At 35.4% G+C, this 15837-nt stretch overlaps 1 pseudogene; it reads right to left on the bottom strand.

The window, feature by feature from the left end:
- Positions 1 to 10063: 10063 nt before the first annotated feature.
- Positions 10064 to 12522, bottom strand: LOC121366393 (annotated as a pseudogene).
- Positions 12523 to 15837: the final 3315 nt, after the last annotated feature.

Below are 15837 nucleotides of genomic sequence, written 5' to 3'. Positions count from 1 at the left end.
GATATACAACATCTATCATTAGAATGTAATAAAGTTAAATGATGAAGATACATACATGAAGTAGAATAGCCCAGTTGACCACAGACTACTCTGGCTTCATTGGAGTCCCAGCTGTTATCACAAAACCCATCCCCACTTTCCATTATAACAGAGCTGAACATTACCCTCCCAAGGTCCAGAACCATAAACTAGACGTACTGAGCCATGAGTGCAAGCCTGAGAGTCTAATATTGAATCAGTAAATTATTTCACTGTTAAAATATAATATGACCTGCACTATAAAGTAGTGAGATAATAGCTAGAAGTAAGACAAGAGGAGTCATCTTGTAATCTCTTACAGCAGAAAAGTGTAGACCACCCAAGAATCAGTGAAATATTTAACAATGGTTTGGTTGATCAAAATGAATTTATTTTAATAATCTTGTGATCAATAAATATATTTATCCAGCATGCATGCGTGTGTCTTAAGATCTTTATTATCCCATAGTGTTAGTCTATGAAAGTTATTATAAGAAGTGTTATTTTTGTCTACAAGAGGAACTTTTAAACAATAATACTAAAACATTAATGTATCAGCAAAATATAGTTTAGTACATAAAACTTAGTTAAATATAAACCATTAGTCATAAAGTTTTTCCCCAATATATGGGGTCAGGTAAGGCCATACGATTCACAACACCACTTGATGCTTGCAATGAAGACATTGTCACAATATTCTTTAGTATTATTCCTCTTTATAAATTTAGGTTGAAGAATGATCACCAAAATGAGACTATATAGAAAACAAAGATAACATTGTATGTACATACATAAGATCACTTACATTACAAGGAGGACTATAGCAATTGCAAGAAATACACCAGCTACACCAATCCCCACTATAGCACTTTTACCAGTACTTCGTTGTGTATTTGTAGTAGTAGTAGTATTTGTTTTACCATAACAATTAACTCCTGCAGCATTTATAAGTAAATAAAGGCCTCTTCCTCATAAGGTGGTACATGACTTCCATCACAATTGTCTAATTTATCTTCAGTTCCATTACAACCCAACATACTTAACTGAACTGTTTTATTTGGTTTACCATAGTAAGAGTTATTAACAGCCACAGCACCTGTACAGAATTATCATATTAGACTCAATATAATGTCTGTTTACTTTCAGTGGTATAGCCTAGTTGTCGACATACAACTTAGCATCTTGATCATCCCAATTAGTGTCAGTAATCAGACCCCAATAATTAAAGAAACAGATCTCTACAGTTCCTTCAAAGTTTTTAGTACCACCCACTAACTTAATGTCTCCATCCTTGCAGTCTATATCACAGATTATGAATTGAAGGTATAGCATTTCTTACTTACTATCTGACATGTTAATCCAGCAATATTTTTACGAGAACATGTGAAAGATCCATAGGATGATTTTGGACAATCTACAAACAGTTGTCTCATAACCTCGACCAACCCAAGTGTAGAATAGACAATAGGACCATTACCATCACACAAAATAAGAGTTGGTATAGACAGTAGGTTCTACAAGGAGCAAGATCACTACTAGTATGTACTGTTATTATATATGTCTTACCAAAATCTCCTAGTCCTAGTTCTCTACATACTACAAATCGTCACTCTTATCAAATCCATCAGCACATAGAGATCCCCAGATACTATTAAGACACACTTCAACACGACCTTCTTGAGCAATACTACCATTAACAAGACGTACATCACCTCCTGACAATTATCACTTCCTATATAACACTAATAATTACAATAACTGGAGCACTTCACTTACTAGTATCTGCACAATGTATTCCAATTGCACTTTTACATTGAGTCATGCAATTAGCCGCAAGGTCACATCCTGAAAGTGAGACTTCAACACGATTTGTACTGCAAGAAAAAAAACTTGGAAACAGACTGACATTAGATATTGATCCATATCTTCCATCAGTATATACAGATACCACTGTAAACATATAATGTAATAATTGTAATAGTTATATTTAAAACTTACATTCTACATTTTAGTAAATCCCAGTTGTCGACATGCTACAGGGCTTCATTAGGTCCCAAAGAACAGAATGAAGACCAAGTCCCTTTGTAGCAATACTGAAGATTACCCTCTCCACTTTGAGCATTATCTCCAGTAAGACGTAATTGTGCATCAATACATGATGTTCCATCTGTTGGTGGAGCAGTACAATTTGAAGTATAATTGCATTTAACTCCAGCTACAGCTGTTGATTTAAGGATAGATTTTCCTTGTTCCAATGATAATGATGTTGCTGTACATTCAGAAATTGTTTCTTCATTACCAGTACATTGTACATCAGAGAAGTGAATTGTTTGTTAGGTTACCATAGTAAGATCCAGTCTGTATTATAGTACCTATATATTATGTGATATAATAAGATACTGCAGTATTACTACCTTCAGTAGTATAGCCTAGTGTTTACAGACTATTTCAGCATCTTTTTGAGTCCATCCAACTCAGCTACTAAGCCCACAGATTTCAAAACAGACTTCAATAGTTCCTTCATAAGCACCTTACCACCAACCAAACGTATATCACCATCTTTAAGTCTATAATAAAAATATATAATAAATATTACATTAGTTACTATCAGTAAGTGTATTACCATATCCACATAATACTCCTGCTATATTGTCACGTGTACAAGAGAAATCATTATAGGTTTGTTTTTTGCATCAGTAATGATATTACTTTCCCATCCTCCACATCCATATTAGAGTATATAATAGGATATATACCATCACCAAAATAAGAGTCTGAGAATACAATAGGTTCTGTTGATGGAGATAATATTAACACATTATAACACTGGTAGATATACCTAATTTGGATGACCCAGTTGAGTACAGAATACATGAGCATCTGTTTTGTCCAGCCATCATCACATACACTACCCCAGACTCCATTGACACAGAACTCTACTCTACCTTCATTTTCAATAATACCATCAGCTAGTTGAACAGAACCTTCAGTACATTGACCAGGATCTGTTTAAACAGTAACATAATGGAGTCTCAGTATTTTTACTTACCAAAAAACCTCAGTGCAATGTTAGAGAAAGGACACCATGGAGTACAGTCATTAGGAGACTCATTAAGAGTACATTGAGAGATAGAGGTCTCTGATCCAGTACATGTTAAGTTAGAAAACAAAAACTGTAGTTAGTAGTGACTCCAAATGTTCCACTGCTGTCCACAGTAGCCCTACATTATAATATAATAATAGACCTGTATAATATAATTATGTTACTCTTACATGTGTATGAAGTATGACCATGTTGTCTACAGATGACAGATGCTACCTGCTATCCATTTGACATAAAGGAGTCCAGTAACCATTGTAACAGTACTCCACTCGTCCTGTGTCTTGAGATTCAATGCCTGTATTATTCAATCTTATAATTCCATTAGAAACAAGCAGATCCAGGAGTATAGACTCCTTGTGGTTTTAAACACAAGGTGGTTTTCAGTTGGTACATCATATATACAGTCTACACCAGCTACATTAGTAACAGGTAATGCAAGTTTTCCACTATATAAATACAATTGTGTTTTGGTACATTCTGCCAAGGTTATGTCATGACCAGCACACGAGACATCCTCAAGTGAATAGTCTTGTTGGGTTACCATATTTAGAGCCATGAATTGGAGTAGTAGCAAACTGTAGGAGATGTAATACAATACTTCAAAACTATGAACATACTTCCTCCTTATATCCTAATTGATTACAAACAACTCGAGCATCTCCATCAGTCCAACCAGCATCAGATACAAGTCCCCATAGATTATAGAAAACAGACTTCTACAGTACCCTCATTGTCAAAAACTCCTCAACAAGTCGGACATCACCAGTTGTACAAGCTAAAGAATCAATGTACTGTATAATATATGTATTGGATGGACTAACCTCTTTGCAGGTAACACTGATTGAATATTGTGAGAACAAAGTATAGTCAAGATATGTATATTTGATACATTCAAAAAGATCTTTTTCCCAGCCATACCTGATAGTAACTCCAGACAATTGGGCCATATAACCTCACCAAAATAGTTGTACTCAATATATATGATGGATACTGTGTAAGTTTAGAGTGATAAACAACACCAATTAATTGACTATGGTTATTCATACAAGGTGGGTCCATCATATTATCCTAGTGAATTGCAGAATACAAAGGGATCTGAAGTACTCCATCCCATTTTGACAGACTCCACCCCAAAACCCCTTCAATTTTTAAACCCACAGACTTCAACTCGACCTTCTTGTACCAATAGTCCCATTTATAAGTCTAGATTTTTGACCAGCAGTACATTGACCTGGAGCTATGTTATAATAAACATATTATAACCAGGGAGTTAATAATAGACTACTATAAAAAAAAAAGTAGTCATATTCTGTCCAACAAGTTGAGAGAGATATAACATCCACTACCTTTGTAATATGGAGTACACTGAGTCAAGTAGGTGTGTGAAGAACTGCAGGAAAGACAAGATAACTGAACAGTCCGACTCATCTTGTCACTTCGACCAAATCTTTGATCAGAAAAGGATGGAACCATCTACACAATAAACTAAACTATTTGATCAAAGAATGAACTCTATTTACATGTATAATTTGATATAAACCAAAAAAAAAAAACAGCTTTTGACAGGACAAGAGATGCTGTTGCAGTACATTAAGGAAAAACATTGGAGCCCCTCTCCTGAGTACAATATTCACACGTCTGCATTTTAGTAACTCCATCACTAGCTGGACAAGCACCAGTTGTACATACACTACCTCCTCCTGTAAAATATAATATGTGAAAGTATCTAAGGTTGAATGTATTTGACCTCCAGTTGGGAATGACCGACAATTCCATAGAGCATCAGTAAACTACCACCAATAATAGTAAAAATATTGTGAACATTGTGATAGAATGGAGTAACTACTGACAGGAAAACCGATTAATAGTCATTGTTGTAATAATATCCTAATAAAAAAAAACCCCACCAAGCATATAGATCTAGAGCTAAAGATGACTTAATAAAGTGTGTTAAAGACACAATCAAATTACTTCGAGCTCCAGCATAGCCTAGTTGTTTGCAAGCTACTTTACCAATATAACAGGAATAGTAATGTGACACATCATCCCATACATGTACCACTTCTACAGTATTGAAGCATTCCTTCATTATCAGGATGACTGTAAGCACTCCATATTCTTACATCACCAGTGGGCAAGTGATGAAGGCTGAGCTATAAGAAGAAATATAGTTAGTTTGTATGCAGTACAAGACTTACTATAGCATCGAACTCCACAGCATCCTCTCCATGATAACAGTTGTGACATACAATAACACTCTTAGAACACGAAGACAGACTATTTTCAGAGCCAGAACAATGCACATTGGTCCAACCAAATATTACCCAGAACCCAACAAAATAGCATAGCTGTATGAGGAGTAGCACCTATATGATGTTAGATTAGTGTCCACTTGCTAAACTGACCTTGTCTGGAGTAACCCAGTTGATAGCAAACCAACTCGTGCATCATTAGAGCCCCAGTAATCATCACATACTGTGCCCCATGATTACTTAAACAATATTCTAACGACCTTCATTCTACAATAACTACTAACTCCTAGTTGTTAACAATACGAACTTGTCCAGTAGAACATGTACCACCACCTAATATACAGTATTGTAATTGTATATATTGTGAATATATACTGACTTCTACAGAACACTCCAGCCACTTCTCCACTATCTCACATAAGTGACACCAATTACTTGCATATGCATGAGAACAGCTCAAGAGATTGCTCTCATATCCCACCACAATACAAGTAATCCATAACAGATAGTACCATTACCCCAACCATAGTAAGAATAGCGACGATATACAACACATATCATTTGAATGAAATAAAGTTAAGTGATAAAGATACATACTTGAAAGTAGAGTAGCCCAGTTGACTACAGACTACTCTGGCTTCATTGGATCCCATGCTGTTATCACAAACCCATCCCCACTTTCCATTATAACAGAGCTGAACATTACCCGTCCCCAAGGTCCAGAACCATACATTAGACGTACTGAGCCATTGTTGCAAGCCTGAGAATCTAATGGAGAGATAATTATTCAATTATTTCAAATATAAATAATCTGATCTCCCTGCACTATAAAGTCAGTGAGATATAGCTAGAAGTAAGACAAGAGGAGTCATCTTGTAATCTTTTTACTGCAGAAAAGTGTGTAGACCCAAGAATCAGTGAAATATTAATACAATGTTTTTGTTTATCAAAATGAATTTATTTTAATAATCTTGTGATCTATAAATATATTTGAATACATAGATGTGAATATTTAGTAATTTTGTAATCAATAATTTCAATAATTAGAAGATGCTTCTTGTCTTTTATCCATTCTAAAGAAACGATCTAGCCCATTCTTCTAAAAGTTGATCTAAATGTGTTGAACGATGTTGTGATGTTACTATTTGACGAGCAGTCACAACACCTCCAGAAGTAATATAATAGTCACAATATTCTTTTATCAATTTGATCACAACAGCCGGTCTATATTTAATATAATTTGGATGTCTTTATGATGTCACACATAACTTACCTCATTGTTCTGAAATGAAATGAAGAGGCAAAGATTCAATTCATTGTCTACTAATGGGTAAGTATGTCACATGACAGTCATATGATTTCATATTTGAATCACTCTGGTCTTATTCCTACTAGAGCTTGAGAAATGTCCCTCTTGTATAACCCAGAGCTATGGGCGTTGACCCAACCAAAAAATAGAACTCCCATAATAAAGGTAAAATATATACCTATTTCATATCAAATGAAATAACAAAATTCATAATGTTAAGTGTACCTTCAAAATTTGCTAGTCCTAATTTTTCCCTTGAAATTTTTGACAACTTTGACTCCTACACAATAATAGGTCTTCTTAAAATATGAGCTAATAACAATATATGAGTTTGTTCAAGAGACTGGCCCTTCTGATCAGCTGATGATAAAATGGCTGGTCCAATCAGCTTTCAATTGATTCTTCCGATATCGAGACTAAATCCTTGAGCTGAAGCTTGGTAATATATATCAGTCTCTTTCCAACGTTCATAAAATCTAATAGTCCTAAAGTCATGACCAGTATAATCAGTATAGATATCTCACCTGATGCACCATCTATCAAAGTATCTGATAAAGCTCGTCGTCGTAACTGTGCTGTCTCTATCACCACACCCCATGTTGCTTGAAGGGCAGGAGTCTAAGAGACAGTTCTCCAGCAGTTCTATTACAAAGAGGATACAATCGCTATGTAGTTATTCAGTTATCTCATTAGAACCGTTTATAATGGAGCTTCCCATCTTGTAGTTCTACAATAATTATCAGATATAAATAAATAGTTAGTTAATAACAATGCTACCTTTTGGAACATCAATGTCAATAATTTCTTCTAATAATTTCTGATATACAGATGAAGAGAACTGACTTATATCTACAAATTTAATTGATAAAATATATTCTATATATAATGTAATACCTTAGGTAATGTAAAAGTAGTTAGTTGTGGAAAAGAAATAACAAGGCCTTCTCCTTAATGCTGGCAGAGACACAAAGATATATTGTTGTCTAATACTATTAGCAAGATCTGGATTGGTATGTGAAGGAAGCGTTTCGTGCTTCAGCGGGAGCAGGTTGTTAATAGACATGTTAAAATGTCTGATTTTTGAACCTATCAAAATTATAATAATGATAGTTATAAATTAATGAAGTTACCTGACGGCTAAATGTACTAATGTTGAACCCACTGTAAATTTAGAAGGTTCCTTTAAAAGTAATACTTCATCTTGAGTTAGTTGTCTAGCTCGATCACCACCATGTTTAAGATATGCTCTTACTGTAGAAATATCTTCAGTAACTATACCACGACATGCACTTACAATAACCAATCTATTGTTGTCATACGATTACGTATTTGACGTAACTCTTCTTTAGATGATGATGATTGTATTTTAGATGGATATCAGGAGACAAATAAGATGGATGCAATGGATCAGATGAAGTATGTTCTAACAAGTCTTGATCTCCACAATGATCTTCACGACCTCCAACTGCTCCTAGAGACTCTGATAATGGAGGACTGGGGAGTTCTAGGTTGATAACACATAACTACATTTAACAGAGCGTGGCCATTCTCATATGTACATAGATGACAGCGCCATTTTTAGAAGGAGCACTAACTGTTTTCTTATCATGTTTGTGGACTGTGTTTTTCTATTGTGTTTTTATACATTTTGATTTAATATCAAGTGTTTCTCCACTAGCATCAGATACATAATCAAAAATTGACTCTGATTTGAACCTTTTTCGAGTCACTTCATTTGGTTGATAGCTATGGGTGTGGTCAATTTTGTACGAGGAGTAAGACATATTGTACATATAGCAACATTAGACCAGTTTGAAAATGTACATTCCATGACATGTCCATCTTGAGCCCTCACATGGTGAGGCCCCACCTCAGGTTTTGTAGTAGTTGGTTTAATAGAGAGTGAGTTTCTGAGTATGTTTGTTGTATTTAGCAATTGTTGATTTGGCCTGTGATGTCCAATTGGTCGTAATGTACCACATAATGTACACTTGAAGAAGAAATCCAATTCAAATATGTACAAGTAGGACAATCCCATTTCGTAGTTAGGGCCATCACCTAATGTAACAAAGAGAAAGTGAGTTATTAAAGAAAATGTAAACAACTAATATAATTTTACTTTCCTGTCAAGCAAAACGTATAATTAGTGCAAAGAGTTATTTGCGGTATTTCGAAAATGGCTGCTGCATTGGGAGCTGTAGATGAATTAATTCGAGAATATTTTCTTTATAGAGGATTTGTGCAAACTTTAAAAGCATTTGAACAGGAGAAAAAGATGATAAAGGACAAAGGACTTAGGGTAAGTTCTCAATAATTAATCCTAATTACAAATGTTGTCAATATATATATAGGTCAATCGTATGTAGACTATATTTTTGGTGTGTGTTCACAAGTCAAGATTTTGCAGCTCTGCAAGCATTTTGGAACCAATTGAGTCGACGTTTCTTCTCTCGTTTAAATCATGATTTGATGAACACAGCTCATAATTAGAGGAGTACTGTGTTTTGAGATTATTTCTCATTAATGCTCTCTCGTAATGGACGTCATGAGGACATAAAAGGATTTTTTGAGAGGATGGGTGGAGTTCTTAAGAACCGTCGTGATTGGAAAGAATGGTTTGGTAAGTAATCATTATTGTTATATTACTCTAAATTATTATACGGATATATTATAGCATTACTTTATACCAAAACATCCTGATCAACATCCCACATTCAAGTTATATTTTAGTAAAGATTGGTATGATTTCATTCTGGTCTCTCTTTATAACTTTTTCAGTATTAGTTTGCTGGTTTGCGTATCCTATTTATAATGAACCACACCCATAACAACACACCCATTTTCTTAACTTACTTTATATAAAGCATTACCAACATTACTTCAATTTGAGTGCTGAACATCACGGATTCAAAATTTAGTACGCTGAAAAGAACCTGTTACCTAACCAATTAGCGACCACAAAAGTATGATATCAATGTAATTGTTATATGATGTCACATGATATGTCACATGATAGAGTGCTTTTGTTCAGAGGCTGAAGTTAATGTACAGAAATTGGAATCAAGGCTAGCCCAAAATGTAGCACATCAGGCAGAAAGGTTAGGTTGTCCCTTACCTCCTGTAATTAATTTAATATTATAATTATTATTAGAACATGAGTGCTATTAAAGTGAAACCATCAGCTAAAGTTATTCACAAACACCACATGCTACTCAAACGAACGAAGTTGAAAGATGACAAGAAGAGTAGTTTAGTCCGCCTTATAGCCTCCTGAAGAATTAGAAATGGAGGTAAGTGTAGGTATGCCCTCTATAATCATTAGTTTGTGTAAAAGGAGCCTTCACAGACTGTCAGACAAAGTTCGAAAAACATTCTCAATTGTCACCGTGTCATGTGACTTCTCCTGTACAAGATACATGTAAGTCACATTACAGTCACATGATAATCACGTGAGTGTTTTTATTAGTGTTGGATGATAAGACATTAGCAGCTACTCAAGTCTTAACAGGCTAAGTTATATTCTTATGTGTTGTTTTTATTACTTGTCTATACTAGCACTGAGTACACCTGTACCATATCTTGTAATTGATCAGGTATAATAATATTATTATTATAAGTTGTATTGATAATATTGTATAGTATGTGTACAAGGACCATTCATTCTCCTATTACTCAATGTCCAATTCTCACCCTAATGCTATTCATGTTGCCAGTGGTTGATACTGACAATGCATTAAGGTACTTAATGTGAATTGAGTGTTAATTTTCTTTAATTATAGGGTCTGGGAGTCTTCTTCCTCCTGGTTAAGTACTAAAAGTGCTGCTAAATATAAAACTGATTTATTATCAATGGGTTGGGTTCATCATTCTTGAGGCTCTGATAATTTGGTAAGTATTTCTGAGATAGTTCGTAACTGAATGTGTTTTTGTGTAGTTATTGTTAGGATTTGGTCAAGTCAAGTTAAATTATTTGATGTAGCTAGTTCTTTGTCCCTGTGGTAATTTGCTGTAAATCGTAGCTACCCTAGGTTAAACCACACTCCTTACAGATTGTGATATTAAATATGATACATGCAGATATTGTCAGTTTTTTTTGTCAGGCTTGTAGTTCTTCTACGCCAACATTGCTGTATCAGCTGCTGGATGCTTGCCACACCTACTCGTGTAATAGAACAACAACAGGACTAACATCACCATCTTTACCGTCACAACTTACAAAACCTAATGAAATGTTACAATTGTCACGACAATCTACAATGCTATTTAACTCAACTCCAGGAGAGCTGTCTATATGGAGATATAACCAGCAAAAGATTCAGGTATTATATTATTGACTGATGTAGCTCTCCTTTCTCTTTTCTACAGACTATACTTCCTTTAAATCCTTCAATAGCTGTTAATTGTATGGCATTTAAATCATATAGTAATTTATTAGTAACTGGGGAGTGATGGAATGATAAGAATATTTGGTAAGTATCCTACGCCCACACATAATGATTACAATATTGTAGATGTTGCACAAGGGGAGTGTCTATGTGGTTGGACAGCTCATCAATGGAGAGATTTATAATGGTACATTTTAGTTCTGATGAAAATCAGTGTATTCTCTTGGACAAGACAATACATTTTGTCAATGGAGTACTTTACGAAGCACTGAGAAACTTGCACAATATAACATTCATTCTGGAGCAAGTTCCCCCGCTAGTCAATGGGCAGGTCAACTTGGCTACTTTCCAGCAACACCTCTGGGTAAACCTTGTTTGCATTTGACTCAGAGGACAGATATGTTTTAACAGTTCTCCATCTGGTGGCATCTTGTATCAGGTATACAACCACACATGTTACTTTAAAGTTTAGTTTAAATGTTCTTTACTTTAGGTCAATGATGGCTTAACTCGAGTACTAGAACTAAATGACCATCATGGACCAGTAACATGTGTTGACTGGGTACCTGGTCGTCGTAGTTACAGTACTTGTATAACAGTTCTGTTGACACTACCGTTAGAGTCATTAATTTACTGAAGTCTCTAGATGGTCCTTAATTTCTCTTATTATTTTAAAAGTCAACTAAATTGTTTTTTTGTACACAAAAAAGATTGTTTCATTTGTTTATTATGTCACACATGATATAATAACCACCTACTTGAGTTTGGCATATAGTTTGGGAACATAGTCATCCCATTCAGCTTGAAAAGAAGTTACCAGCTACAGGATTTCCCAAGTTGTATTTGGTAACAAAATCTTGAGCTTTCGTATTATTACGACCTTGAGTGCTCAAACCTTGCTTTGGTTCATCACAATTGAGAACATCAGGTTGTTTATAAACTAATCATAAATTTATTATGAGTGAAATATGAAGTTAATTGAGACCTACTAAGAAAGATGTAGCGGTGCAGACCAGTCCCTTGAGGTGGACCAGCACCAATGTATTCACTGAGGACAACACCATACTGATGTCATTACCACGTATATTATATATCAACCAATGACGCCATTCACCAAACTTGGGGGTTTTGACGACTAGGTGCATCAGGGTCTATATAAATAATATATACAACATAACATGTTATTATTATGTACCAGTCATTATAAGAGTATAGTATGCTCCATCTTCAGCTGCCAAGTCACTGTTGGTTGATTTTGAACCTAATACACTTTGTTTAAAACAAGAACAAGGTACGATACTTACAATTGTTGGAGTGAGAACATTACCACAATCGGCCACGCCCCCAGAATAAGTAACCTTTAGTAAAAGTCAAGTCACATCACATATTACTACAATAGTTTTACTTCAGCTACAGCAGTTGGAGCTATAGCCACAACATCTGGAACACAGCCATGGTTTCAGTAAATTTAGCTGCACAAGTAGACATGCTTGGTTTGGTTTTGCCAGATTTTAGAATGCGAACGTGAACAGAAAAGTTCTAAAATTTTTTTAACAAAAGTAATGGCGAAAATTTTAATCAATTTTCCGTATACTATAAGCCACGTTTTACGTCCTGGGTAGGTAATATGATGTCATCAAGAGTTTAGTATCCAGAACTCAACCTCTATTCATTAAAAAATGGTCATCTTGTGTGTTGGATGGTGTCCAATATTGTACCACCTTACCAGTGACTTATCTACCAATAAGGGGTGTGTTTTCTTCAGTAAATTGGGCAAAGCGAAAAACAGTAAAGGCTGTAGCAAAACTTTTAAGAGAACTGGATCAGGAGCACTTAAATTTTGGCGGCCAGGGAAGAATCATCGTATGTTAGTTAAATCAGGTCGTGCTAGTCGTGATTTGAGAAAACCACGTTATGCTAATAAAACTCAATTAAAGATGTTGAACAAAATGCTATCAGGACTATAGTTATTAATAATAATTGACTACATTTAATGTCCTCGTTGAATGGGTTGGGCCAATTCTTCTAATCGTGATGATGCTTTTTTGCCTTTTATAGCTGCTTCACTTACTAAAAAAGCATCAGGATCAAATTGTACATGATCCATTGTTATCTCGAATTATAGTTTAGCCAGTTCAGATAATCTGTTAGAAATATATTGTACATAATATAACTAGTATAATACTTTATATAGTACCTTGAACTAGCCACTGCTGTTTTTGCTCCCACTGATACTTTCCAGATGACATCACGATTTGGTTCGTATCCTTCAGAGAGTCGTTTTGGACAAGCTAATTCTGTAAGTCGTTGAGATGATTCAGCATGTAATGCTCCTGTTATAATATTAGAAATTTAAAAGATTACAGGATATATTATACCTTTAGTGACAGGCCATTCTGGCTCTCTAAATGGACCATCTGGTCTTACCTTTGGTGTTGCTAATTTCTCTATTTCGGGAGATGGTATGCACTGTTTTGCTGCTGCTGATACAATGGTTTGAACCTAGTTATATAGCCTGTTATATGGACCTGTGATTGAGGGGCTTACCTGACGAGGGGTTGATAGTTAGGATGGGGTAATTTGGGGTCTTGCTAAATTTGCTGTACGTGGTCTGTTCGATGTTGTCATTGCAGCTTTAGAAGGTCGCCATATTGGGGAAGAACGGCCACACCCAAAGACAAATTGATAGCGGTGTTCTAAGTAAGCTTCTGGCACTGTTTTATGTCTTGATAAATAGTTAATCCTGTCTGAAGTGACAGCAGTTTGTGTAGATGGTTGTACTTTCCATATTTGGGATTCGCGTCCACAACTATATTGATACTCTGGACTATATGAGAGGTGTGGTTAACATAGAGAAGACATTTATGTTCTTACATTAGGTGTTGGGAGGACGATGATCTACTTTAGGCTGAGCTAATGTTTGTAGACGAGCTGAAGGAATATGACGTAATGCTGCTAGACTGATGGCCACATAGGTTCCTGATTACCCCACGTCAAAGTGGACTAATAAATAAAAAAAGGTAGAAAATAGGACAATTAATGATGAGTTACCCAAATGATGTTGACCAAATTGTTTTTTGAGTCTTTGGGAATTGCTAATTGTGTAATACGTGCACTGCTCCTATAATAACTCAAACTAAATGAAATAATCATGTTAACTTACGGTCTAGTAACATGGCATCCTCGAATTTTGTGAGTAGTTGGTAGTTTACGATCAGATTGAGGTCTCTCAGTTTGGGCATCTATAATGTATTTAATAAGAAGTAATATCATACTGAGCTTACCTTCCTTCCCAGTCATTTTGTTTACTGTAACGCCAGGGGAGGTTGTTACCATGGTAACAAATTAACAATAATTATTAATGAGAAAAGTCGTCACCCTCCACAGCTATTAGGTTATCTAAAATTTTAAACCCCTTTTTTAAGTTTTATTGCATTCTCTTATGTAATTACACGTTGTGGATTGATAGTGTTTAGGTAAGGATTTTTATTTGTTGTAACATAAAAAAGAGACAATGATAATTTACATTTGTCTGATTCTGTCTACACAGAACTTAATCACAAAATAAATCTAAATTAAAAAAAAAACCCTTGTGTGTTGCCCAAACGATTCCTACTCGCTCACCCACTCAGGCTTCCACTTAGGCTCCAGGATTCCCTGCTATTGCTAGCTGGGACCGCCACCTGGCTTGGTAACCCTCGTCTTCGCGAGGTAATCCTGGCTGGAGCGTCGCCCTAACTTAAAACCAGCCGTACGGGATTCCAGCTCTTAGGGAATGTCGCATTCAGAAACCGGAACCACAAATACACCAGCCTCTTCTCGTTTAAAGGGAGACTACCAGCCCTATCCTAGTCGGCCTTTCGGATACTCCGTAGAGTATGCTGGTAACCATCTCAGAGGTCTGATGCATTGCAGAACGCTGGCCCACAACACACTGGCACTCATGACTGTTTTGGTTTCCTTTTATATGTACTGCAGATTTTGTCTTCATGCTATTGTGGGCGCGGTTGTGTCGATCGTGAATCTCATTAACGGGGGCTGCGAATACGATTACTTTGTTAATCCTGTTCCACGTGTTTATTAATGGCAGCTACTAACTGATTCGATTATTTGTATAATTATTATTTTGTAGGTTAAACAAAGAAGTTAGGCTTCATTTTATCTCTCTTAATTTTGCAGTAGGTGTAAATCTTCAGGTAGTTCTAATATTAACTTCTCAATTGTACACTGATCTTGTGAATCGACAATGTCGTGATCTTTGGTAGTTTGTAATGCCTTTGCCGTTATGATGTCCATATACACTTGAATGATATGAAATCATTTTCTTCAGACTGACCATATAGTATACACATATAGTGTATATTATATGGTCAGTCATAGTATTCACCTCATCTATTAGGTAGTCCATTGTAGTGAGACATATAATAGATGACATAGACAGTGGTTGTTTCTGTTGCCTGCAGTTTACATGTTCTATATGAAAAGTGCATGTACATTTGAACCTTCATCTGAATGATAGAAAAGCATGAATGGATCTTGTTGAATGATTTTGCTGTATTAACAGGAGTAACCTATGTTACTGGTGATTGATTGTACAATTAAATACAATTTTTGCACATACATTAGTGTTACTGATATAGAACTATGAAGTATTGCTTTCTTTGGAGTGTATAATGAAGAGTAGTGTCTATTCTGATATTCACTATCCCCACAAGTTTATAAATGGCGCTGCCTTTTAATGTAGTTTTCTGAATGCGATACAAATAAACA

Source organism: Gigantopelta aegis, unplaced genomic scaffold, assembly GCF_016097555.1.
Source record: "Gigantopelta aegis isolate Gae_Host unplaced genomic scaffold, Gae_host_genome ctg5535_pilon_pilon, whole genome shotgun sequence".
Lineage (NCBI taxonomy): Eukaryota > Metazoa > Mollusca > Gastropoda > Neomphalida > Peltospiridae > Gigantopelta > Gigantopelta aegis.
Note: the sequence above shows the minus strand (reverse complement) of the source record. Positions and strands in the feature narration are given on the sequence as shown.